General features: G+C 45.8%; 2 long non-coding RNA genes across 2 annotated transcripts; both read right to left on the reverse strand.

Annotated features, from left to right (window-relative positions):
* Positions 1 to 6867: 6867 nt before the first annotated feature.
* Positions 6868 to 23444, reverse strand: LOC135377119 (uncharacterized). Its single transcript, XR_010418044.1, has 4 exons — positions 23409 to 23444; positions 7673 to 7758; positions 6996 to 7067; positions 6868 to 6907 (listed from the first exon to the last, which is right to left on the reverse strand). It is a non-coding gene; the product is annotated as an uncharacterized LOC135377119 (long non-coding RNA).
* LOC135377118 (uncharacterized) lies at positions 21125 to 22528 on the reverse strand. Its single transcript, XR_010418043.1, has 3 exons — positions 22470 to 22528; positions 21689 to 21754; positions 21125 to 21304 (listed from the first exon to the last, which is right to left on the reverse strand). It is a non-coding gene; the product is annotated as an uncharacterized LOC135377118 (long non-coding RNA).
* Positions 23445 to 27654: the final 4210 nt, after the last annotated feature.

A 27654-nucleotide genomic window follows, 5' to 3' on the forward strand; every position in this document is an offset into this window, starting at 1 on the left:
GATATTAAGATTTTTATGACCGGAAGTGAATTATGAGTTAAAATAACATTTGGTATGAGTTACATTAATGCGTTAATTTGATGGAACGGACTACAGCTAATCGATATCGATTTCTATTGCGAAATAGTAATTTTTCAGTTCATTTACTTTTTGCCATCGTCTTACCAAGTGATCGGCATGTTTTGCGTCTAAAGGCGCATAACGGGTGGAGTTGTGCTAGCCGGCGATACTGAATGGTGCGCGTTCCCAACCCGCGCACGTCAAAGAGAGAGACAGTATGGGTGTAGTGGCACGAAAGCGGTAAAGGGAAAAGAGTGCTATAACTATGGTGAGTGTGTGAGAGATGAGGATAAGAGAGAGAGAGGGGAGGATGACGATAACAAGTGAGTGCGGCAGTTAAAAGCTATCTACAATTATGAGCAATCAGATGATCCAGGATAACAGATTTACATGATGAGTTAGATGACAAAGACTAAAAGCGGGGCAATGCTGAACATCTACATCTGACACGAGTCAGTACGACTGAGGTTTTCGAGTTTGGAACCGCACTGCGAATAACTTCATTTTAATGAATACTATCAGTCAAAGTTCTTTGCTTCATCTGCTACTGCAGACGTTCGTGTGCTACTCAGTCTGTGCAAGCATCTGCTGGGACTTCGAGGCTCTTTGTGCAACGGACTTTTGGCCTTTAGCCGGAAGAGATGCCTTCACGTGTGCCTCCTTCATTTTTGGAAACACGCCAGTTGTCGATTGGACAATTCGTAGCGATTCTAGGGAGCACAGAGTGTCACGGTTCGAGTCTCGTTGATCCGTCCGCAAGTGATGAGAGAAGTCCCATCGAATATTTCCAACAGACGTAACCGGGCATTAAAAAAACGTGTAAAACTTTGAAGATGAAACGCCATTGTCTTTGCATGCAGCGGTCCGGCGTAACATTATGCGAATACAAAAATAAGACTCTTGCACGTTCCGTGCTTTTCACGGCTTTCATTACCACTTTACAGGATCAGCGACTCAAAGCTCGCTTTGCTCAACAAGTGTCGTTGGTATCAATAATGCCTTACGTATCGCCGAAGCCTTTCTCCAGGCAGAACGAGAGCCTCGTCAACGCGAACAACACCCACATCAACACATGTAAGTAAAGTGCCAAGTGCCGATATTCGGGAACACAAGAAATGTTCCATTGTCGAGTGTTCCTGTAGTTTCACAAAGGAAAGCTGTACAGTTGGTTTCTAAATGGTACATAGCCAACGCGTGTGCAGAAGGGAACTTCTCATGCGTTATATGGCCGTCGACAGGTAAGGACTAGAAGTAGGACGAATCCACAATTTTACCAATCCAAATCCAAAGACGGTTCTGCGACTCCACCACGCCTACGATTCTAGAATCGACTTCGTAAATGTAAACTATGACGTTGTTTCATCGACTGCAGGAGAAACTCCCGAGTATGCATTGTTGCAATAAAAGTAACAAACGATCAAAACCGAAACCATATTGCCTTTAAGCGTGTAATGGGAGAGTTCCTTCCTGAACTCCTTCAGTCCAGAACAATGCAACCACACACCACACAGATCTATTTGGTTTTCTGTGGACACCGGAGGCGCAACCTTTAAAAATATACAAATAAATGGGCTTGGTGGATCGAAATGCTCTTATTCGCCGTTTTGGGCAATGGGATTCGTGGATTCGGAGATTCTATTGGTCCATCCCTTGCGAACACTGTGATGACTTTTCGAGATGAGGATCAAGTATTGGCATAAACGTCACCATGACAGAGGTTCGACTAATGGTCGACACACTATTACTGTGTAATATAGTGGAGGGATATATGACTTAAGCTGGGAAAGCTGAGCCTAGATCCCACTGCTCAACAACTCTCAACAAAGACACTTCCTAATCATTCGATGCCGTTGAAATGTGAGGGTTTGATGGAAGTAGCAGCTAGTTCATCAACTCTGCAACCTGAAACGCTCTTCAACGACTTCAAAAGCGTCAGTAGAGGTCAAACATCTAGGACAAGTCGCACAGGCAAAGAAGTTTCAGCTATCACCGCATATGTCTTGGCATTTGCTAATATGCGAGCGCCGGAAACCGTGACCGAGCTTTATTTTGTTCGGTACTGCGGATAGTGAAGAGTACTGTGAAGACATTTCCGAATCTCTGGAATTATGAGATTGCCTTTCACTTGCATGCGCTAAAGTCCTTCAGGATAATAGACGATATGTCTGGCCTACCGATCCTTGGACACACTTCGACCCCACCAAGACCGTCTACTTGGCGGAGGATGCACTTAGGCATTGGTGCGGTGATCTACTACAAGATTAGTGGCAAGGATTCATTAGTGGCAAGTCATTCGTCCACGTTTGGCAGACAACAGAGCGGTTTAGCAGGTCGTTGGTAACGTCGTTGTGACTTGCGTCGAATCGTATCAACCAGAACCAATCAGCGGATGTGTTTCTGAGTCACGCACCAGTGCAATTGATTCCGATAGGCACGATAACCTTATCAACGGCATACTAAAACTCGCATGCCGAATGATGCGAGTTATGAGCCGAATGATGCCACATGCGCCGAATGATATTAAGCCCACAAGCAGAAGGAACCTCTTTGCATGATTTTTAAGCATAAAGAAGTTGCACCATCACAGCTCTGCCAAATAGTTCGTTCTCTATTCGAACCACAAGCCATTTACCGCAATTATTGGAATATGTCTGCTTCCAGTCACTGCGGCAAACAGCTAGAATGCTGTGTTGGGTTCTTACACTCCGGGGGGTTCTATGTGGAATCACGGGTTCGTTTGGAAATTGGGACAGACTGCCAAGACTTCTGCTGTGTGTAGGTGGCCCGCCCACTGTTCCTTCTTGTTCCTTTTTTGTATATTTTCTTCCGGGCTCAATATGTGTATGGACCGGCAGCAGGATCACACCTTCAATGTGTTGCAGTACTTTGTTGGCGACGATTACATCAGTTGCAATGGTTATGCTCCTTTGAACGTTCCTGAAGTTGTGTCATGGTTCTGCTTGGCCAACTGATGGCTTTCCACACAAATCGGCAACGTTCTTCAACTGCGAGGTTCTCACACGGCCACGTTTGCGGTTCAAAGGTGTACTTTTTTGCTCGTTTGTAGACCAATTGACCAACTGACCTAAAAACAAATTCAAGCGCAACACCAGCGCAATGCGAGGAGGAGGTGGATGAGGCGCTCTGGTTCTACGACAGTGGATCGAAAGCCCACAAGTGGCATCCATCCGCGATGCGGGCCATTTTGTGGAGCAAAATGTAAGTAGTCCAGCTCTGCTCTGAGGGAGTGTATTCTATGTATGGTATTGTTGTTCAGGAAGCGATAGCCACTGTCGCCGCATATCATGCAGCACAGGAACAGCCGTCCAGCAACCACCGCGATAGCCCAACTACCTGCCTGTATAGCACTACGTCCCCACCTTGTACAGCATCGGACAAGAGAGACCATGAGCGCCCTCGTGAATCGAGTGACCGTGGAACAAAGTGCAGGCATCTTTCGACGAACTCTTTTGTACGTATTCAATAAAGATGTTTCAGTGAAAGGGTCTCGTCAAAGTTATTCGGACTGTTTAATGCATTGCATGTCGATAACCAAGTGGTATTTCAATAAGTCGGTGACAAAGTTCACGATGTAGACTGCTTGCAAATGTCGCTGTTTCCGCAGGGCGTACTTAATATGAGGAATGGCACGAGCGAGAAGGTCGACGGTGTCTGCAGCGATGTAGTTGAATTCTGCATTGGCCAAGCTCACAAATTCGCTCATCAGTCCCAGGGGTCCGTCTGGAACCGTTATACAGACGTTCTTGCAACGGGCGTAGATCCGACGCACCATCTCCTGCAGCGGCCCCGGCGAGATCTCTACTATATTGCCAAAGCCTACCCTGTCTATCACGTAGCGAAAAGCAGTGATGACCAGCTCATTCTGGGGACTTTCGCTTTTGAAACATACCTTCTCCACTTCTTCCGAAGAAGCATGGGTGCGGGAACAATTTTGAAATGAGTGATAGCTGAACATCTTCACGTATTGATGACGCGAGCGCGGTGTGCGCTGCCTTGATACAGATAAACGCGCGCAAAGAAATGAGAGCGAAACCGAAACGAAGAAGCCACCCATCGTCGCTAGGAGCGCGCGCGCGCAGCGGGAGGAGCATAGAGTGAAACCGAAACCACCTGCGGTGGGTGGCGCAGAGGGTGCTAGGAGCGCGCCCGTGGGTAGCTGCTGCGGCGCGGCGTCCCAGTCAGTTGCTCGCTGGTTGCTCGCTGGAGAGCAGGCGTGCGGTCAATTGCTTCGAGTCCCCGCGCCCGCTCAGTTTCTGCCTGGCTCTCTGATGGAGCAGTTGCACCGTCGCCATGGGGGAAAAGGTGAGTGATTTGCCGATGTTTGCGTGATGTTTTGCCGCGCTCTTTTTCTCGCATCTTTGCCGTGCCCCGTGTTTAGATTTGTTTAGCGATGACCAACTAGTGATTTGCCGATGTTTCTGTGTTGTTTGACCGCGCTCGAGTTAAGCCTTTTCTCACATGTTTGCCGTACACGCATGTTTACACTTGTTTAGCAGTGAGCCAGCCTTTTGTTCGCGTTGGCGCATGTTTAGTGATGTGTGCCCAGTGGTTCCCGCCTTGTGTTAGCTGCATAGTGTTGTGACGCTGTGGTTAGGCCTAACCGATCGCCCCTAAGCCTTTTCCCCGATGTGTAGTTTTCCCCGTGCTGTTTAGCAGTAGCGGTTAGACCTTTTCTCTCGCATGCCTAGACTTGTTTAACAGTGTTGCCATTTTTACCTGTCGCTAGTATCTTCTTGTTTTCTGTCCTTCTCGCATAGAGCGGTGATGGTGGCGCCATCTGGTGTGATGCCTTGCAACTAAGTGGCCACATGTCGTCGATCTCTGCAACTGCCCGTTGCCAACTACCAACATGGCGGGCGCTTCGGAGCAGTTTTCTTCGCCACGGCGTCGTTGATTTTTGAATAACTTGTTCCTCTCCACTCTATTTCTATCTCTTCTTTCTTCTTTTTTATGGACGGAGGTTGCCGCCAACTTACAGCTTGGTCTGGACACGAGATACATGCTCCACAATTAGTGTAATGACTCCCTGGAGGGTGCCGATGAATCTGGGGGTCCCAATTAGCTCTAATTACTAATTAAATCGTGTTTAGACGAAGTTATGCGTTGGCTGCAGTCTGTGTCCAGTTATTACTACTATCGGCTGCCTTAGTGCGAACCCGACAAGGTAGCCCTGAATCACGCGAAGGCAGCGTACGTCTGCACCGTCATTCCCTCGAACACGTACTCTGAACTTCCCATTCCTTCAGCCACACTGAAGCCCGAGGCCTACACACCTCGAAAGACTGTGACATGGTCCCTTTCTTCTGACCGTCTCCAGCCGGACGACACTCTAGATGGGGGAGCCCTGTTGCACCCTCTGTGGACGCCATCAAGGTGACGCCGCCGCAATAAACGTGTCTGCCAGTTGCCACCTGCCTGGTGCACAGCACAGACCAATGTTCCTTCTTATGTACCCAGAGACAGTGTCACAAAGGACACTGTCAGACTGAACAAGGGTACTCTCAGATAGACAAAGAGGCTATAAGCATTATATTCGGTGTAAGCAAGGAGCTTCCTACAAGTGCAGATCAAAAGCCTTTGATCTCAATATTTGCACGAGACAAGAACATCCCTATACTAGCGGTTGCTAGAATGCAACATTATGCTCTGTACCCGCAAGGGTTTCAGTAACACATCAAGTACCACAATACAAAACTGCATGGCAGCGCAAATGCCCTGTCGCGACTTCCCCGCTCCAGTGAAGGATTTCCACAACTGGGTGATACTGAACTGTTTGAACTACAGTACGTTTACAGCCTACCTGTGACCTACAATGAAATTGCCTGAGCACAAGAAGGACCGAGAACTGCAAGAACTAAGCCGTGAACTCAAAACGGGCGTCAACAAAGCCAAGAAGTGGAACTGGGGTGGTGAAGAGTCCACGCTGCAACAGGACTGCATCCTTCGAGCACACAGAGTGTTAATTCCACCGATCCGTAGCAGCAGGGTCCTCATGGAACTGCACCGAGGGCACTTCGGAATATCACGAATGAATGCACTCGCTAGAAGTCTGGTGTGGTGGCCAGGCATTGATATAGATGAGATGGTCAATAGCTGCACGGAGTGCTTACTACACTGGGAAACGGCGCCCTTGTGTCAGGAACTTCGATGGGAGGAGCCGGAAACAGCATGGCAAAGAGTGCATATAGACTATGCAGAGTCCAACAGGAAGTAGCTACTCATCTGCGTGGGCATTTTTTTTTTCAAAGTGGCTGGAAGCCTTCAAGCAAGGCTTCAAGCAAGGAGCAAGGCTTCAGGCTTTTTCGATGAACAGTGGAACAAAGGAGCTTGCAAATTCACTAAACATGACAATGGCGATCTCAGTGTTCATCGGGAGCCGAAATCTCCATGACGTCAGCTGCCACGCCGTGTCGCGTCTTCCGGTGATGCAAACCAAAGCCATCAAATGCGTTTCTCTGGAGTGTCTGACTGACAACGTGGATATTTAGGGTAATTGATTTTTCCATGTTACTTTGGCGTTATGAGTGATGGTATTCTCTTTACATGCTTAAAATTCAATCTTAAAATTTGCATAATGTAAATACTCGAGACTACGGACCACCAAGGGACAGGCACAACACCAAGTCTCCCTTCGTCTTCCCTATATGGTGTCGGGGTTTCACATAATGTTCATGACCTTGTTGCTTCTTAGCCATTTTTTTCATTGTCTTAAAATTCGGATGTCAATATTTTCTCTTATCCCTACATACGCAAATGTTTCAATTGATGTTCATACTTACTTGTTGTGTGGTTGTGCTACGTGTGAGTTTTGGCGTCGTCGTATCCTCTGAGGTTCATTTGGGATTGAATTTCGGATGTTAGTATTGTCTGTGATCTTTAACTCTGCAAATTTTTCAATCGATGTTAATACTTACGCGTTGTATTGGATGTGCCATGTATGACATTTGGCGTCGTCGATGGGACTCGATGATGGATGTCTCCTGAATCTGTAAAGACGAGCAACTCTTACAAAAATCAGGACTTGGAGCAAACGAATCGGAACTGTTGCAGAATAAACGTTGCCGCTAATTTTGAGTTCGAAACAGACAACAGTCTGATCCGTCACAAAATTTGCCACGAGGGACGAAATGTTGTTCGGGAAATCTTATTTGCGGCTAACATGCCTATCAACACGGCAGAACGACAGTCGTAGAAATGGAGGAGCAATTAGTAGAGAAACGCTTTCAGCAGATCAGTTTCAGCAGACACATGAGAGACAAATAGTGTATCACCTGCATGATTCTAAACGGATCACTCTTGATCGGATCTCTGCTGTGCATTCTCTGCACTTACGCACAGCCGCCTTGTGGTTATGACTGTGATACATGGAGCACAAGCCAGTAAGGCTGCACTTTTCAGCACAAAAGCGGAAACAGAAAAAGGGTGGTTAGCTAAATAATGATACTGACTCGGCAGTCGGATACATCAATATATCTTGCTGTCTGAAATTTGGCTTTGGCATAAATACGCTACAGGAGGTCAGGAGGTTATATTATTTCACATTTAACATGCACATACTGGTTGAGGAAGATACTATTTCCAGTGTTCCTACCTTGCTTGAAGAGCATCCAGGTTCTTGCGGCGATGACGAGGATAACCATTGCAAGAAGAAGTAATACACAGGCCAACACCAGGCCTCTGGAAACGAAATAAGCAACAACAAAACGTTAAACATGCGAACTTCTCGAGTTCATCGAAGCTTAGTGGGAGACGCTCTTTAGTTGGTGAGTTCTTACTGCCGCAGTACCGTGGAATAGCATATTTTTTTCCCTTGTGCATTCTCTTTCGACGGTCAAAGTAGCGACACCTAATTCGCATTAATACACGTATGTCTATGGTCCGCCAGATGACATTCTGGCAATGCAACCACGACCGTTGCACCAGTAGCACTAGCTGTGCGAAAACTATCGTAATTAGCCTTAGCTCCATTTCACGAAACGCTTCAAGACATTATTCGCGAGCGAGATATATCAGAGAGATCAGATATACCACAGACATATCATATATGTATGTCAGAAAAGCTCACACATGGTGTCTCCAGAAAAAACACGGGTCGGATTCGATTAGGTTTCATTTGATTTTTGCGACGGACCTTCCACGGATCGGCGATCTAGAGACTAAAGCGTTGCAGCAGCTGTGCAAGATCATGCCGGCTTACAAGCTTCAGTGGTTTAAGAGGGTATCGACATTGCCTTTCCGAAGCTATTTCTGTTCGCCCCCGATATAGTTCATATTATTCGCGACATTAATTACCTTCCTATTTAATGTTATGATGGAATGCGAAAAGTAACCACTAAAGCAAGTTTTTGCTTATAATACCAACCAACATACTCGACGTGGTAGTGATACCATCACGTGTACAATATCATACGCAGCAGAAAGTACACTTTATTCTTACTGGTTTAGCGATACACTGCATTTTGTTGATTTTATTTTTGCAGGGGTCATCAAAGGCAGCATGTAGTCAACAAAGTTTCATCGAGGTGCCATCCTGGTGTCTATACCGCATGTAGCGATGATTACGCTGTTCTCAAAGGGGGTGGAGGTTCTATTTATTTTCACAGGAAAAGTCAGCCGGGGGGGGGGGGGCTGTCTTGTTCTTCCTCATTAAGTAATTCCTTAGGGTGTATTCTTGGGGCAGTTAAGAGTAAGGCGATGTGGGGTCCGAGGTCATAAGTGTTGTGCCGTCACACACGCGATGTCACGGACTGCTGAAGAGACCGGTATCAGGAAGGTAGTGAGAAGCACCGCGGTTACACCACTGCTCCGCGTGCCAATTAGTGTCGGAGAGAGATGGAGTATCCGAGGCTGGTCAGGCGAGACTTGAACTTGTCGCGAAAGGACTTGGAACGGCGGCATTCGAGAAGAAGGTGACGAATATCTGCCTCAACGTTCCAGATAGAACATAAGGGTGTGGCTTGCTGATCCACTTTGAACAGCAGTGAAGGACTGCGGCTGACGTTGAGGCGGAGGCGATGCGTGACAGATTCTTCCCTCCTTGAGACACGCAGATAGTGTACTCCATTGTTGCGCCAATAAACCTCACTAGTCTGTTCTTAAGGGATCACGCTTTCTAATGGAAAAGTACTTTTTGTAACAGTCAACTTTTTACTGCACAAAATAATCGAAAACGCAAAATAAATGAGTAAACTGGCTGCAGAACGGCTAGCTCTGTGGTTTTTGATGGGTACGGTGTATTTAGGTTGCGTTCCGGTTTAGATTTGTTTTGGGATTTGTTTTGGTAGCACTTAACATTTGTGTGTAATTTCCGTAGGCTTTCATGCATCTGCTTGTGACCGCCATTGAAACCGTCAGATTGTATTGATGCAGGCGTAAGATATTCATTTTTACTGGTTATCATAGCTAGCCGAGAATAGTAATTTTCTTCATTGTTGCTTAGGATGTCTCAAGTATATTCTGTTCATTTTTGGGGGGAGTGGGAAACCGTATATCTATTGTTGCATTTGGTATAAAGGTGACCATACATGTAGAGAAGCTCGTCGTATGCCTGGAAGGTTGAGGCTCAAGCCTAGTTCTCACATACGACAACGGCGCACGGCAACAGCAACGGTGACGTGCCGTTGCTGCCGCCGTGTGTGTCGCCGTCTCTCCACCTCGCCGTGCTGTCGTGTTCACGTGATGTCGAACATCACGAGCCGCGGCGAGCAAAGATGGATTTCCACGTGTTCTCCTTGCACGTGTTCTCTGTGTATCCTTAAAATCAGGATGCGACAAATCATACAAATAAGGAAACCTTCTCACAAGTTCAATTAATTTCTCGGCATCAAGCTGAGAAGCCGCCATCTTCATTGGTGCGGGCCGTTCATTCGTTGGATGTGATGTGGGCGGGACCACGGCACGGCAGAAGTTGAGCATGGCTCAACTTCCTTTTGCCGTGAGACGGCGGCCAGAACGGCGCCATTACGGCGTCGGAACGACACAATTTGCCGTGCCGTTCGCCATTGCCGTGCGCCGTTGTCGAACGTGAGAACTAGGCTTCACAGCCTTGGCAATTGCTTCGCCCTATTTTGCGAAATGAATAAGGAGTCAAAACACATGGACTTTTCAACGTTGACAAGCCTACAGTTTAGTGAAAGTTGCAGCATCGAGCCTGAAGCATTAAGCAATATCAGACGTCAAGGAATTACCTCAGCAGTATTATGAGCGGACAAATTACTTTTCAAAATAATTGATAGTGTGCAATAGTGAATGAAGAATCATGTTATACAACCTGAATTCGTGTTTCTTTTCAGTTTGTGGGGCGCTGGTGTATGTGAACCATAAGGTTCTGCTGGTTCGCCTTTTCAGGCTAGAAAGGATGGCCGCGTGGGTAGGAAAGACGGCAGTCGTTTGCTGGCTCTGGAGGCAACTCCCTTCATACTTCTCTACCGGTTCGCTGGATTTCTACCTATCTATACATACAAAGTTGACAGTACTTTATTCTTTATTTTTTTCTGCATTAGGCTGACCGTAAACAGACCTCAATTTTCTCTTATTTTTCTTTTTTTTATTATTTTTCCCTATCTTTCTCTTACCGTACGGACGGCGTCTGAGTAATGTTTTCATTTACCTTTTCCGTAAAATAACAGACATGTTTAGAGTGTAGGAGCATAGCACACACAACATGTGTTATATATTCTTTTTTTGTAACTTGATGTTAGTCTTGCAGCCTCTGCGTGAAAGTATTTCTCATTAAAATTTAGATGCTCTCAACCATCCTCTCTTTGTTGTACAAAATAATTAGAAACTAAACATGACTATCCATTGTCATTAAATTCGTTTCGTAACACACAAGGAAGAGCACGTTTCTGTCGCGGATGACAGCGTGGCCCTACACGAAAGGTGAACAAAATAACAGCGTAGCGTCAGTCTGTGGTGTACACGCATTCTGTATGCACCTGGTGCCTGCTTTTTCTTCTTTTTCTTTTTTCGAGGACATATATTCATATACGTACTGTGGTACACAGCTAGCTGTTCGGTATTTTTCTTTGTCTGTATTTTCAGTGTATGCACACAATCATAATAAAAGGTATTGTATGGATATGTGCTTGATTGTCGCCTGACCTCATCAGTCTCTTCTCTCCACGAGTTCCTCCTCGTGCGAACGACAAATAACATACAGCCGGAAAATTAAGTGCAATTTATTTGGTGGTTGAGAGCTGATGTACATGATTCTAGTTGCAGGGAACTATAATCGTGTGGTCTACTTTATATAGGCCAGACGGGTCGGTGTGCCAATATTAGGCTTCGAAAACATGCGTCATCTTTGGGTGGCACACCCTCGGGGCATCTGGTCCTGCACTGAAATAGATGTGGGTACAGTCCGACTTTTCAAGATACGGTTGTTGATGTGGTACCACGCAACACAACGAAAATTGTAGAGGCGTAGAAGTGCTTTAGTCAGCCGTCCGTGGCCTTATCGGGGAGGGAAGACTTCTTCCTTGATATCAGCGCATGGAAACCCCTTATCCCTGTATGGGATGACCCTGATTGAGGCTGTTGATTCTGAAGGTGGCGGCCGTGGCGTTCCCCAAGCTGCACAGAATGCTGCATATGCACATACCCATATTGGCTGGTCATTGGCGATACGGGTCCAATATTGTACCCATTTTACCAGGATTTTTCCCCATATCGGCTCCAATTGGGCAATATGGGCCCCATATTTCCCAGTTTGAACCGATATGGGGAAAATCCTGGATATATGTACCCCATATGCCCATGTCGTGTCCTGGGCTGCTAGCCCCTACGGAGGTCCAGGGGAGAACACTGTGGCGCCGCGCTTCAACGAAGTTGGCGCCACGCCTTCTCGTGGCATGTTTTCACTATTTTCCTTTTTCCACGGATCTTGCCCGACCGAATAAACTTCGTTCCGACTCAGCACTTCCTCATCACTTCAGTGAACACTTCTTTAGCTTAGCCACTACAGGGTAACTCCCTAGAAGGGATTAATTATTGACTGTAATGACTTTTTTAGACTTTTGAAAGTATTTCGACCACGTCTCATATAGAATGATATTGAGTAATCCGAGTTGTGTCTTGATAAACGACCAATTGATAACTTGGCTGGACCATTGGATCCTTGTATCAGTACGTCTCTATCGGTGACATTCAGTCCGAGACATTACCAGTACCATTAGGATTGCCACAAGGTTCACTTTTGGGTCGACTTCTTTCTTGGGGTGGGGTTCGCTTTTTTGTCTTTTTAATCTTTCTCAACATTTTTTTAGGTAACCTCACACCTACATGTAACTTATACGCAAATCACTTAGGGCTATTGACGACCAGCCACGTCTCGATGGTTCCTTACACGTGTTTTCTCAGTGGGCGGATATCTGGCAGTGCAGCTGAATGTTTCAAAGTGGGTACCAATGTCCTTTACTAATAAGAAAACCCATTACGTCATGGATACTACATTCACAATATCGCGCTTAGAACGGTTCATGAGGTCACGTACTTCGCTGTACTTCGCAACTGCGATGGACCACACATATAGCATTAACAACAAAAGCTAATCGGAAACTGTACTTAAGGGGCACCTTGCGACAGTTCACACAAGGAAGTTAATTATCTGCTTATGTGTCCCATGTGCCCTATTTTAAAATACGCCGACGTAATATGGGATCTTTAGATGCTTACACTATGCCTTGCACATATTTACTTCAAATGACTCAAAGTAGGGCAATTCGATTAACCACCACCGCATATGGACCATGTCTCTCCTGTCTTCGCTGAACTCGATCTTCCATGCTTGCAACTCACCGCAAAATACACAATCTGAAGCATTCAGTTGGTAAGTAATTGTTTCAAGCGTGTCGGTAAGGAATATATCCCATTCAATGGGTTACCACCACACCCTACTCGACACCACTGTCATGTCAGTTTCCCAGGTCACATACTAATGCGCAGAAGGTTTCCTCATCCTCAGAACATCGACTGAACTGACACATAATGTCGTGGATAGCAAAACCGTTACGAAGTTTGTTGAACAGATTGTTGCATGCACTCCATCGCGCTGATTGTATCCTATGCGTTCGTTGGTTTAATGTTGTCTTTATTGCCTTGCCTTATTCGATGTTGTTGTTCATAAAAATAGTTACCAAGATAGATGAACCACGCGCTGCATGTACTCCATTTGGTTTGGATTCTATCCGTTCGTTCCTTTAACGCCAGTGTCATACGTATCGCCGTTACAAGTAACGTCGTTACAGTAAGCGATAGTTGCTCGGTATCGGAATGCGTATCGTGATACTTTCTTAAGTCGGTATCGCAAAAGTATTTCCGTTACAAATTTATGGTAACGCGATCTCTGTATCGTTACCGACACCCATACTTCTTAGTGCCCCACCTTTCTTCACTGACCACATTTCTCACTCTTATTCATTGTCATTGGTCCGCCTAGCCCTCGACAAGAAGCGTTGCAGACACGCCTACGTGCTTCGTATCCGGAATTATGGAATTATACCAAACACGTGTTCACCGTTTTTCTTTGAAACTGAAGGAAATAACCAAAGTGGGTTCAACAAAAGAGTTTAGGTCAACGAACAGAGGTCAAGACTTCGACAGTGCGCTCTGGATTCCACTGCTAAGCTGCCGTTTCGCACTGAGTCAGCTCACATACTGTGACATTGTTAACTTCGGATATAGGCATTTTTTGGCATTGGATTCCATGGTATGTGTGGGCCTGACACTAACGCAAATGTCACACTGGCCTTTGTCAGCTGCCGGAGAGACCACGGCTTGCAAGGATGGCAGAGAACAATTTCAAGAATCAGCCACTGATAAAAGTCAAGCATAACGTTTCCGAGCAACATATGAAATATGTTGTCTTTTCACTGCAAAACTAGTCACGTAGGCGTTATTTCTAAGTTGCGACATCTCCGTATTTTCAAAGAAAAGTATCGCCCAAAGTATCGCGTCTTTTTTTCTTACTAACGGTAGCTGTACACCGTTACTTTAAAAAAGAAGTATCGATATCGCTATTTCGATACTTTTTACTCAAGTAAGGAGTTCAGCATCGCGATACCATATTTCGGTAACGGGTACAACACTGTTTAAAGCTCACTCTTAATAACTTGTCTTATGTTTGTAAAAACCCTGATGCATTATTCATGCCTTGACAACCAAAAGGTGGTTGATTTTGTGTATAAATGAATAAATAAATAAATACCCTAGATACGGAATTCAGCAATACTGTGCAATGATACGGCAATTTCAGCTTACCTACATTGTATTATACAGGCTGTTTCACCTAACGGTTCAAAATATATATAAATTTACTTGCCCGAAAATCATGTGGTCAACGGTATTTGTGTTCCACAAACTTGTGCCATGACCCAGAGGCATTTTGATCAGTTTTCAGTAGTGATAAATCTAATCAATTGAATCGAACCCCGAAATTTACCAAGCCAATGTCACTTTAACATGCCAATGAAGTGTCAATGGCAGTGTTGTTCTCTTTTCCCTTTGTTGCCACAAACAGAAAATGCATGTCGGATATACCGTGTTCCATCACAAAATAAACTGTCCTGCTATAGTGGTAAGACCTCGGAAGAAAGAACAAGAAAAAAAAAAAAACGAAACTCGTCGCTTCGAGAGGCAGGAACTGCCGGCCGCGCCGGTGACACCGCCCGTTCAGGTGCCTTTTTCCATGCTTCTGATGATAACGGCAGCCAGAGTTATCTAAAAAGGCACTGAGTAGGAAATGAAAAGAAAGAGGACAGTGACTTTTTCTTCTGTTTTCGCGTAACTCTTGCCTCTCCTGGTGGGACACCCATGTTGTGATCGTACGGGGCAGATCCGACATGCGCTGTTTTTGGCTAATAAAAAACAACAACGTGACATGGATTCGCATATTTCGGAGTTGAATTTAGAAAATTAAATTTATTGTGATTAAAGCGATAAAAAAATAGATCAAAGCGATCCTGCGTCTTCGTAAAAGATTGCGGAAGTGTCCGGTTGAGCCGAGAATTCTCATGTAAGTAGATTTTAACACATTTTTGCGACACGTTAGGTGAAGCACTTGTTGAATGTTGCGAGTGTGACGCCACAAAAGTGTAGGAAACAGTAGTGTTGCGCTGCTCGATCTGGAATGCGGAAGTGAATACTTACTGTGATGAAGTCGCTGGAAAGTGACACCGACCTCATGTCAAACACTAGCAACAACTTAACAATGGTTCAACATGTGCCCTTGTGCATGACCATGGTTCTTCGGTATGTGGCCAACACTCGCACATTCACAACATTCGCAGGATATTCACTTGGCAATATTCCATTTTTTTTAATATCGACGCGAATATTTATATGTAGGATTGTAATTCCGAAGCGAATACGAATTTCGATATTCGAGTTGCGAATCAAATCGATCCAATCCCTTTCATACCGAATACATTCGAATACTCGCAGGGAAAAAAAAATAGCGCAAGGACAAGCGATGCGGTGTGGTGCAGCGAAATCACCACAAACAGTGTTTGAGTGCACTAGTAGACTTATCATACACTTTCCTTAAAGCGACAGTCCGGGACCTCCGCAGGGTATTCGGATTCCGACTGCATGCATTCGACTGTGTTGTCGTCCACGTAAACTGTTAAGTGTGGAAGCTTCCCCGTTTTAGAGAAAATAGAGAGTTTTAGTACATGGTTACCAAAAGGCGATTCCGTTAAGTAACAGCGTTGATGGTTCTGCGCACGCCCACAACAGAGAGAGAGAGATTTGCGCACGGCGCATAACCACCAACGCTATCCGTTACGTACGCAAAGGTGATAGCGCTCGATATACTAAATCTTACTAATGAATGACATCGTGCGCTTAAACCAATATCCGATTTTGGTTTCCCTGTGACGTCAGCGGTGTTCTCGACGTCACCATTGAGCCAAACAACAGAAAGATCGGCGCGTTCACCCGAGCGCCATGAGCTTGCGGGTAGAGAAACTGGGTAGTTGGTAAGTCATACTTCAGTTTTGTTTTCTTTCTTTTTTTCAGCAGGGAGACAAGGACAGAGGAAACAGACAGGAAGGCTGCGTACTCACAACTAAAGGGAAATTTTATTATTGACACATTTAAATAGGTAATTTCTAAGGCGTAGGCATGTCATAAACACGTGAGCACTAGGAACATTAGAGCACGTGAGGACTGGGAATCATTATCGAGATACATTGTCTCAGCTTGTTTGAGATCAATGGATGGTGCGCTTACATTTATCACTAGCTTGGCTAATCAAGTAGGCTTCAAGGAGCTCCCTATCCACTTAGATGGGTAGAAATCCAGCGAACCGGTAGAGATGTAGGAAGGGAGTTCCCTCAGGACAGAAGCCGCCGTATTTCAGAACAGAACAGAGACTGTTCTTCTGGGCACCGTCCTCATCATTGGCATGGTATTCAAAAGGGTTAGATGTGACGTGTTTAAAGGTTCATGCGAATTGTGGGGTCAACAGCCCGGAGCGAAGAAAGGGTCCGTACGGGCTTTGACGCCGGAGTGAATGGCCGCTTTGTTAGAGTGTGCAGAGGATTATGTGAACGAACGGAAATAGAACGAGCAAAGTTTTTTTTTCTTCTCTCTCCATTATCATCGGTTATGTTCTGCATGGCCACTGCTTTCTGCTTTCTTTATTGCATGCCACAACTTTGTATTACAAACAACTTTGCTCGTTCTGGAATTTTCCCCACGTAACCACTAACCTCCTTATCTTTCGCTATGTTTGCCAATTCTTGCCTGTTGTCCCGTTTCGTCCACCGTGTTCGTGAACCCCCATTTTTCTGTAGCCGGTCAGGAGCCTAGATCACTTCGTTCACTGATAATCCCTATCCCTGCACACTAACAAAGCGACCATTCACTCCGGCCCTAAAAGCCCGTACGGACCCTTTCTTCCCTCCGGCTGTTGACCCCACACTTCGCATGAATCTTTAAACACTCACACTACCTTTAAATACCATGCCAATGATGAGGACGGTGCCCAGAAGAAGACAGTCTCTGTTCGAAATGTCGGCGGCTTCTGTCCTTTCCTATCCACTTGGTTTTCAAAAGTACCAACTATTGTAGTTTTTTTTTTCACTTTTTTAAATAGTGGTTCACATCCGCAGTTTTTGCAGTGAACTGGCTGATGACCAGACGGGGTGCTAGATTTTTGTGCAGCAGAGTGTTCTCTCAACTTCGTGTTTATACATCTGCCCGTTTGGCCTAAATAGATTTTACTGCGTGACAAAGGGATAATGTACACAGCCCCTTGTGTACATTATAGCCATTTATTATTGTGTTGTATCTGACAACCCCTGATTTGTTGACAGTTTTGTTTATGGCAGGGTATCTTGAGATGTTTATTCGGTGCCGTGATCTCGATAGTGATTCCTGCTCTTCGCCTGACCTAATGTTCCTAGTGCTCACGTGTTTGTGACATGCTTACGCCTTGGAAATTACGTATTAAATGTGTGAACAATACAATTTTTCTTTACTTGCGAGTACGCAGCCTTCCTGTCTGTTTCTTAACTTAAACTTAAGTGTGAGCCTTGCGGGGAATGAATAATTATATTCTTGCAGTGAAGACGACCTGTTTACTTGCTGGGCGAATGATTGTCTTATAGACGATCGGGACGCACAATGCATTCCCTGTCGTACCTGCGCGTGGTTGAGGCGATTTTCAGGTGAGACTTGACCCAGTCGAGATTCGCGATTTGTTTATCGTTACTCCGAAGTATGTAGCGTGTGACACTTGTTATGCGGGTGTTGGTGCTGTAACTTATGTTGCGTAGGTGACCAGAACGATATGGACACTTAGTAACACTTCCTTGTCTCTTTAAAAGGCTTGATACTGCAGCCACCTTCTACCCAGGATGGTGCATAGTGTCTATCCGAACTGTTTTAGGTGCTCGGTCTCCACTAATCGGAAACGCACGTTGTTTTCTTGCCTTCACGGTGCACTAAACAGCAACCCCTCATAGCTCAACAACAGCGTCGCATATGCAATAACCACGCACTGCCACTAAAGAACAGGAATGCAATACGTATTTTGGATACGGCATCCAGGAACGGCGATGCACAAAATACAACAGCCAACACCGCATAGACGATCAAGGCCTCTCCATGCTTCCCTCTCCCGCGCCCTGACGTCGCGCAATCCCGTCCTGCAGCTTCGTTTGCTGCAGCGAGATTCTACATTGCTAGGTGCCCGCGTCCCACTGCGTGCGTTATTATTTTATGAGTGAATGAGCTTACATTCACTAAAAAGCAGGAAACACACACACACACAGAGCGCTACTTTCAACATTTCAATGCATATACACTGAAACCGCTGTTGTAGCGAATGAGCTTCTTAGCAATGTAGCACCTTTGACCGACAAGCCCGTGAGCAGGGGCAATTATGAGACGTGTCCGACATGAATTAATTTCAATCCTTCTGAACCATCAAAAACAAAAGTAATCAGAAAAGCTGTCAATGGTGTCCATGATATTTTCTTTGGTGTTTAACAATCGCTCGACCTTGCCATTGAAGGAGATGCACACATATATCAATACGTATTTAGTTTATGAAGCACAACAATGCATACGAGGCATCGTTGCGAAAATTCGACATTTCTACATAGGTTGCAACTTGATTTTAAGACAGAACCAATGTTGAAAGGGACGAGGCACGCAACGAAAGTAAGAACAGCTTTAGTGATTGAAAGCGAAAGCGCAAGTGATCATAAGAACTGGTGCGCGAGAGATGTGCGCGCCAAATGTCAGTTTGTCGTCGTTTTCCAACACCCTCCCTCGACAACTACTGCTCAACAAGACCCATGCGATCTCGTAAGAACTGTAGCTGCTGCCGAGGGAGCAGTTCAGTCAGGGCATCACCGGTCAGCTGGGCTGTCTCGCAGTATTCCAGGTTGACCACTCCGCGATGCACCAAGTCCCTCAGATGGTGATGTCGGACGTCGACATGTTTTGTGCTCGCGTTGACTCCTTCAGCGAGTGCAAGTTTAATGCAGCTTTGGTTGTCTTCAAATAAGACGGTTGCTTAAGTAAGCAAATACTGAAAGACGGTGGAAGTTCTTGGAACTATAGCACTTCTTGTGATGGTAGTGCTGCGGCGACATACTCCGCTTCTGTAGACGATTGCGCAACCGATGCTTGTTTTCAGGTGAACCATGAGAAAGGGCTCCTTCTAGTTGTATGAAGTATCCGCTGGTGGACTTGCGGCCCTGCTTGTCTCCTGCCCAGTCAGCGTCCCACAACAATTCATCTCAAATTCCGTGTTCGGCTCAGCCGAAAGCTCCAGCTCGAAGTCTCGGTGCGCTTCAAATACTGCAGAAGCTTTTTCACAGCATTCCAATCTCGTTGATGTGGTTTGCTTACACGCCGGCACAGAATCCCTGCCGCGCATGCAATGTCTGGTCTTGCCGTCGTACTGAGATAGAGTAGCTCCCGAACCGGCTCGGTGATATATGTCGTTGCTGGGAAGTAGACCTTCGTCTCCCGTGAAGTTGAGATACTCTGCATCCATTGGTACTGGACTGGGTTTGGCGTCCTGGAGTTCGTACTTCCCCAGCAGCGCGTCGATTTTGCTTCGTTGGTGAAATAGGAAACAGCTATCTTGCGGTCTTTCCAACTCTATTCCTAGGTAGCGACTGACTTTACCTAGATCCTTAAGTTCGATGTCCCTCCAGGCTTGAGTGATGACTGTGTCGTCTTTGTGACAAATCAGCATGGCATCTACCTACAGCAGTATGTACAGGCGTCTGTCTCCTATGTCCTTGAAGTAGAGACAGGAATCCGCTTAGCTACGGCTGTACCCCTCTGCAGAGAACGAATTTGCCTTCAGGTTCCAAGCTCTTGCAGCTTGCTTAAGTTCATAAAGGGACCTCTGGAGCTTGCAAACAAGCCGTTCCTCCCTTCTGCAATGAAACCTTCCGACTGCTTCATGTAGATATCTCCTTCGATATCTCCGTTCAAAAAAGCTGTTTTCACATCAAAGTGCCGAACTGTTAAGTGTTCTGCGGCAGACACCGTAAGCAGAATACGTAGGGTGGTAAGTTTAGCAACAGGAGCGAACGTGGCATCACCCATACTGTCCCATACTTTGGGAACATCCTTGTGCGACGAGCCTCGCCTCGTAGCGTTCCACGTTGCCATTGTTATCCAGCATTGTTTTAAAGATCCATTTCACCCAAATCTACGAGCACCCACGTGTTTAACTGTTCAAGCGATATACTTTCCTCATTTGCAGCTTCGATCCACTTCATCCTTTCAGAAGGAGGCGACAACTGGACTTCTTCCCAACTGACAGGATCAGTGGACGGTGCAGCACGCGCGACGTACGAAAAACGTTTTGGCGGGACTCCTTTACTTACGGAATAATTGCGTACACAGCGGCAAGCCCAGCGACTTACAACTTAGCAGCGGTGACAGCGCTTCGTAAAAGTCCCGAAGCCCGCTGAGAAGAAGAGCAGCCACTTGGAAATTGGTGATTTCTTGCGCGATGCCTCTAAGCCGCTCTACTAACTCCAGAATTCGCCTGATGTAAGTCAATATATCTTCATCGTTTCCACACGTGACTGGTATAGCTCCCTGAGTAAATAAAGCTTGTTGCTTAAGTTTGCCCGCTCGTGAACCTTCTTTAGCTCCTCCCACATCTGCTTCGCTGACGTACAGTTACAGACGTGCACGATCTGTCCGTCATCGATGCTCAGGGAGATTGTGCTCTGGGCCTACTGCCTCCGGTGATCCATGCAGGCGTTGTATCCGCTGCGACGTCACTCGCAACGTACGACCAGGTGCCCCCCGGATGAGTAGCATTTTCATCTTAAACTTCCATACTTGGTACTTGCCGTCAACGAGCTTCGCCACAGAGAATTTGCTTCATTCGTGCAATTTCCAACTCGACGCAGCAGGAGATGACGAGCAGACCCGGTTGAACGATTACCGACGATCAACGCGCCCTGGGCCCATAACCTGTTGAAAGGGGCGAGCCACTTAGCGAAAGTATGAACAGCTTTACTGACTGAAAGCGCAAGTGATCAGAAGAACCGCCAAATGTCAGTTGTCGTCGTTTTCCAACAACCAATCACAAAAACATCACGCAGTGTTGACTGCAAGACAGGGAAGGAAGTCGTAGTTACTGAAGGACACACGGCTGACTCTTGATGGTGTGTCCCGCACCTGTTCACCACTTACACCAGTTGTTTGTCTACTGCAAACACGTCACAAGAGGCACCTGAGAAGAAAATAAAAGCGAGTACTGAAGCAAATGCAAGAAAGTCAGTGCGGGGAATGATATTACAATGTTCTCAAATGTATCAGACAAAATGTAAATCAAACTCTTCCTTTTTTTACATGTTTAACCCATTCCACCCCCCACCCCACCCCTAAAGTGTACCTGCAACAACAGGCTTAACGAAAAGAACACTCTAAGGTGTTTCTTCCAACCAGCATTCCCTGACATTGACAGGGAAGTCGACGTTGAACGAGCATCATGTAGTGCACTGTATAATTACTATGCGCTTAAGAGAAAGAACCTAAAAAAGCGTGCTACTGAATTTACATTCGAGGCCCTCAACGAAGCAAACATTGAGCAACAGAATGCGAAGATTCCCAGCACCTTTGTAGCCGAAACGCATACGTTTGTTGTCAATGCTGCTCTTCATGAATCGTACTTCGACAAGTTCTGCATGAGAAAAAAAAGAGAACAATCAGAAAGAGAGATCCAGCGTCATTGCTCAATACATTCGGGAGAAAGAAGATAGCTATAGCAATAGAAACTTCCGTTTCAACACGTTCTAGCTGTAAACAGGCTGTTGAACAACATTAAGCTGCGACAGATCAGTTGCACAGGGAGAAGCAGCTTCTCAGAAACAAAAGATAAAATTCTACAAGGTGAATACCAATGGTGCCATTTAATAATGGTAATAATAATTGGGGGTTACGTCGCGAGACAACTCAGATCATGAGCGACGCCACAGCTGTCGGTCTGTGGATTGCGTTTGCCCACCTGAGGGTCCTTTAACGTGCGATGAAAGCTCATCACACGGCGCCCCTTATTTAACGTCCCTCGCGGAAGACTGCATGTCTAAGCAACTTGTACCCTGCCACCGAGTTGCTGACGTCCTCGGCCGGGTTCGAACCCGCGATCTCGGGATCAGAAGGCGAACACGCTACCGACTGAGCCACCGAGGCCGGTAATGGTGCCATTTGAACACAGCGTTCTATGGGTGCCCTTCATAACGTAGTCAATGTTGCATCCAAAAACTGTATTGTACGCCTCAAAGTACAACTTTTGCACGTATTTTGAAGTATGCTGTTGCAAACCGTTCTAGAACTGTTCCTGAGGAAGTATTAGAAGCTACACCAGTCCAAACGAGTAGTAAAGCTGTTCAACTCACCTTTATTCGTGCTTTCGTGTACTCTTAGCAGCAGAAGTTGTAAGTCGCTGGGCTTGCCGCTGTGTACGCAATTATTCCGTAAGTTATGGGCACAGACACTGCAGTAGGATCCCATTCTTCGGAAGTACACGCTCGTTCGCTGTTTCACATCGAGAAAACGGGTGAATTCGTCTTCGAAATAGCATCTCTGCCGAACGCAACCACAGCAAGCGGACGCCATTGTTGGCTTGCCGACGGACGGCATAGGGTGACGTCACGGAGCTGCGGAGGGGCCTTGTGTATGTAGGTGGTGTTGACACAGCCCGCTCAGAGGAGCCTAGATGATGCCGGAACAGAATGCTCCTGACGTCACTACTGTTCCAAGTGCGGCTTTCAGTCGAGGGCAAGAGATGCAAGTTCGGAATTGCATTATAAATTCTTGGAGTCGAATATAAAGGAAACCTTTTGCATGGTACATCGGAACGATATAAGGAATCATCTGACAAGGCCTGTTTTACTTCACATTTCGTGTCAAGGTTGGACCTTTATTATGTCAGAACAATGGTGGTGAAATACCATTTCGTCCTCACCTACCTCACTACCTTCTCAATAGATACTAACAGAGATTTGACGCTTGTAGACCTATTTTAAACATATCATTTATCTGCTAACATTTCCGTTCGCTCTTGATTTCCACTCCGCCTATGCGGGCAAACCGGTCCCATTTTGCAGCTATTCACTTCCTATTCGCTACGGTTCTAGACTTATTCGCTTCGTATTCGATTATCCAAATCAGTTGTTCGCTTCATATTCGCTTCGGTTTTCAAGCCACTCTTTGCACGGGATAGTTAACATGCAGGTGGCGAAGATGTTACATTGTATGTCGTGATGTAGTAGGGCGATAAGATATCTAAGGGAGTTGCTCACTGAAGAAGTAGCGATAACCATATTCGCACTCACGTTCATCGACGAGGTTTACTTCATCAGGACGTTCAGCAGGAGCGGGAGCAACTTCTGCGGTACCAAATGCAATGCATTAAGCAACACAGGTAAATGAGTGAGTCAATCAGAACTTGTGGACTGCGCACAGTCTGCAACTCTTCTAACGTTTCCATCAGCGTCATATTCTGATGGGACCATTCAGCCGGCTGTGGGATATGAGTCATAAAACGGCCATAATGGCAGTTATCAATTGTTTTTGCGAGTATATATTTCCCGCTCAACATATGCTGCTTGCGCAGAAATGCTACACTTCTAGAAGCCGTATGTTATTTGAAAAACACTGCATGGACCGCTGATCTGTGCCGCAATCGGTAGACGGTTTCAAAACCATGGTCAACATGTCAGTTGATAATGTCGTTAAGTTAATATATTGTTTCATAGAGTGTATTGAAATGCAAGAGGCAAACACGTACAAGAACAGCACAACACACTCCGAAAACACTGATAAAGCACTCCCTCAATCCCTTTCTTATTTACATCCTCGACTCGTGTAATACTGTGTCCGTCCATGGGACGTTTGCTGTGCGGTCATACGGCGTATTTCGGAGGCGATGCCTGGTGGCATTCTTACTCTCTTCTCAACTGTGCACATCATGACAGTGCACATGTCATCAGACACTATTGCTACACTATGGACCTTCACGATGGGATGGAATGAAATGGTCGCTCAATCGGTGCAATGCGTCTGTCACCATTCTGACGTAGTCAGATAATGTGCATCCTGGCGCGACTACTAAGGGAAATGCACCGACATATGTATCAAAAGCGCCCGAGGAACACCCAGGAAAAACGAAATGCCATTAATTACTAATGTTCTGTCATTGTCACGCAGACCAGTCATTTCGCTCCACGAGCTTACATAGCTCGAATTTTGACTTCACAATGACATTCAATAAACATACAGCACTTGATGCATATTTCCATTTCGACGCCACGTATTGCCTTTTTTTAATTCACCGGAGCACCAAACCTCATGCCCGGCGTACCCCCAGTGTATTTGCTGTTGCATGTTATCTATGTGTCTCCTCCCTGTCCTTCCCAGAGTTTTTTTTCCTCCTCCTTACATATCCTCATGGTAGTCTGTCAAGTCAATATGTACCATAGCTTGGAGTTGATAAAATTCCTACTCAGTTAGAACCTATGTTGACACAGGTTTCCTAAAGTGTAATGTAATGAGAGGAAAATACAAGAAGAGCGCAACACCCGAATCAAGCACTCCCTCAATAGCCGCAATCCCCCCCTTATTTACTCTCTCGACTCACGAAAGCCCCAGTTACCCCTTAGTACCCTGAAGATGGGATGCCATGCTTGTTCATGGGACGTTCGCTGTGCCGCAATGCATCTCGTTTTCTTTTGCAGCATGAAATGAACTGACAAATTTACGAGTGTGAGGTATTTCGTAGTTTTCTCAAATGTAAATTTCACTTCTTTAGATGGTATATAGTCGACACTGCCGATGTCAGTACACGCTGTCGCTACACTTGGGACGTTGACGGTGCAATTGAATGCAATGGCAGCTCAATTGGTGCAATGAATCTGTTACTGCTGGCAAAGCCAGTGAGAATGTTTGGGGATTCAACCCCCATCGACAACCGTGCCTTTGGTAGTGCGCTTTTCAGAAAACGAAATGAGGGTGACATCCTCATTTCATGTGCACCATTCCCATAGAACCCCTCCCGAAATATATTTGCTGCTGTCCATCACGTACCCGGGCCTATAACTGCCTCCGACGCATGAGCACTTGCCGTTCCTGAAATATGAATTCAAAAGGCAGAGAGTCAGCATCTCCCAGAACGCGATGTCCATAAAAAGACGCAACTGCTATGCCGCCAAGTTGCAGCGTTCAAAATTCAGGGTCTCAATCCTAGAAAGATCATGGGTCTGAAAATGACCATGTTTCAAAACACGATATTACTGAGCAACGTGCCTATTTCATGTTTTTGTTTAATGTCCGTTCAAGTCGCTTTACCGAATGAAATATAACTTATGTAATGAATGAGCTGTTATCTTATTTATGCAAATGTAATGAATGTGACTGGCGGAGCGGTCGCGCTACAGCACCGCAGTGACAGCATTGGGGAGAGTCAACTTGTCTCAAGCGGTAACGCCACTGCGCTGTAGAAAACCACATCAAGGCTTATTCGATTAACTAATGCAGCAGCTTGACGAGAGGTATGTCGCGCAGAGAGAACGCTGCATTAGCTCTGCTCAGCGTATCTGGGGGGAGAATGTCAATGGTCTATTGCGGGGAGTCACAAGGCGTAAAAGTACGGAATGACGATCTCCTCTCAGCAGCGCGATACGCGTCCGCCTCCTAGACGAGACAGCTGCTTCTGCTGTGCTGTCGGCCTGCATTCCCTTCGACACCGCATTAGGCTGGAACCCACTAGCCAGCCTGTGCCCTGCTTCGTAGACGAGCTCGTAAGACATTAGCATATCTATCACCAACGGTGCGGGTGAGTTTTTGACGCCAGAATTTTGAATTGCTTGCAGCAGATTTAGAGCGTGCCGACATATGCCTGAAATGGCCTGAAGGGAACCCATAAAAAACGTAAGCCAATTACTAATATTAAGCTCCTGCTTGTGTTACGCAGACCAATCATTTCGCTTCATGAGCTCATGTAGCGAGAATTCTGATTTTGTAACGACATTCAACAAAGTCAAAACGCTTTATGCGTGTTTGTATTTCGGAGCCACAGGCTGTTCGTTTTTTTTTTTTATTGGGTGGTTGTGCGTGGTGTTGTAGCTGTTGTTATAGGCTACTCACAAAAGCGCAACACCACAAAGCACTTCCTCAATAGCTCAAATCCCATCCGTACTCTCGACCCATGAAAGTCCCAGTTACCCGTTGAGACAGTCAATATGCGATGTCATGTCTGTTAATTGTGCGTTTCCTGCGCGTCCATACATTTCGTGTGATTTTGCAGGTTGCAATTAAATGCCAAATTTGATAGCCTTGTCTGTTTTTTTCTTCATTTCCCCAGCTGTGGATTTCAACTCTTTACATGTGAAATAACCTGCAGTTTCACGTGTCAGTAGAACTGTCACTACAGATTGGACGATCACGACGTAATCGAATGGAATAGCCGCTGATTCTGTGCAAAGCATCTGTCAACGCTGACGTAGCCAGAGGGGAAGTTTGGGGGATTTAACCCCTGATCCGAAAACGTTCCTTTGGGAGTACTATTGGGCAAGGGAGATGAGGGTGACATCCCTCTGTCCCCATGTAGAATTATCATCAGGTGTATAATCAGAATTAGCATGATGTCTACAAGCTAGCGATAATACCACAGCACCATTCCTTTCGTTGAAATATCAGACACGACTGCACTCGATCTCGTGATAACCAAGAAGTGAACGAAGGGCCAGCTTCTCGCGCCTCCTTGTCCTAACTTTATTTTTCTCGTATAAATATTGTACCGAAGAACCCGTGGGAAACATGCCCCATAAACCCCCCCCCCCCAAAAAAAAAAAATATTCATCGCCACGTCGCTGTTTTTCACATACCCAAGTCGGAAGCTGCCGACACCTGAGCACTTTGCGTTTCTGAAATACAAATTAAAATGAAAGCGTCAGCATCCACCAGAAGTGATGTCCACAGGAAGAAGTCGCTGGTGTGCCACGATGTTTCAGCTTTAAAAATCCAGGGCTTATATCTAAAAATGTCTATATATCTGCAGGGTCCGAAAATGACCGTGTTTCAAGATAGGACATCACTGAGCAACGTGTCTGTTTCGCGTTTGTCGACGTCCGTCCAAGTGGCTTGAATCATCTTCCAAGAATGATCCAAGAAGCAATGGTTGATGTACGACGAAATAAAATAAAACTCAGATCTGAACAGCAGTGGTCCAGAGGATAATTTTCCTCTCATTATGCAATCTCTTCCATTTCTAATGCGAACGAAACGAGGAAACATTAATCTCCAACATTTCGTTGCAGTCAAACGTGATACTTGTTGTGTCACTATCGCCAAGCACAACACATCTCACCCATCATGTTTGATGCCGAGCTCAAACGACCGCCCGTTCTGAACTTTTCCTTCAACACTCTGCATACATCGTGCATCGGAAGCGAGATGGCTGTCGCGAGGTGTCCAGTCGGGGGGCTATCTTGAAGAGACGCGTATTTTGAAGAAATAAAATGAGAACGATTCTTGCCGAACACGTATTGATTTACAAATAGAAAGTCGTTTTCATCACGGTAA

Source organism: Ornithodoros turicata, chromosome 1 (assembly GCF_037126465.1).
Source record: "Ornithodoros turicata isolate Travis chromosome 1, ASM3712646v1, whole genome shotgun sequence".
Taxonomy (NCBI): Eukaryota; Metazoa; Arthropoda; class Arachnida; order Ixodida; family Argasidae; genus Ornithodoros; species Ornithodoros turicata.